Source organism: Frankliniella occidentalis, unplaced genomic scaffold (assembly GCF_000697945.3).
Source record: "Frankliniella occidentalis isolate FOCC.00 unplaced genomic scaffold, Focc_3.1 Scaffold176, whole genome shotgun sequence".
Taxonomy (NCBI): domain Eukaryota; kingdom Metazoa; phylum Arthropoda; class Insecta; order Thysanoptera; family Thripidae; genus Frankliniella; species Frankliniella occidentalis.
This window is the reverse complement of record NW_026267302.1, coordinates 278,519-279,132: the sequence shown is the minus strand read 5'-3', so window position 1 is coordinate 279,132 and position 614 is coordinate 278,519. Positions and strand designations below refer to the sequence as shown.

General features: G+C 54.4%; 1 protein-coding gene across 1 annotated transcript in view; it reads right to left on the bottom strand.

Annotated features, from left to right (window-relative positions):
- Positions 1–614, bottom strand: part of LOC113209973 (heat shock-related 70 kDa protein 2-like) — a gene marked incomplete at its 5' end in the record, with an annotated part of 7,309 nt that overhangs the window by 711 nt on the left and 5,984 nt on the right.

Here is a 614-nt window from a genome sequence, read left to right as displayed (position 1 = left end):
GGCAAGGAGCTCCGCCAGTCCATCAACCCGGACGAGGCCGTGGCGTACGGCGCGGCGGTGCACGCCGCCGTGCTGACCGGCGACAAGTTCTTCGATAGGATGGTGAAGCTCAGGGACGTTACGCCGTTGTCCTTGGGCATATCTATCGTTGGCGGGAGGTTCAGCTGCGTTATTAAAAAGAACACGCCGATTCCCTGCAAGAACACGATGGAGTACTCCACCGTGTACGACAATCAGACAAAGATCGCTTCGAAGGTGAGATAGCCAATGCTTTAGAAAATTTTGTTGTTATCCTGTTCCGTGTTGGTTGCATATTGGGTTTTGGCCTCGGGTTGGGCTATTCGCGATGCCACTCGTCATTTTGTATTACGCTAACTTTATTGTCAGGTATACCAAGGGGAGAGGCCTCTCGTTAAAGACAATCATTACCTCAACAAGGACTTCGAAATCGATGTTCCCCCTAAGCCCGCGGGCGTGGCAACTATCGACACAACTTTCGAGATCGACGAGAGCGGTCTTCTGACGGTGACGAATGTGGAGCCTACCTCCGGGCGCCAGGTGCAGCTAAGAATCACGCCGCAGGAGGCGCATTTGGGGGAGGCCGACATCCAGGC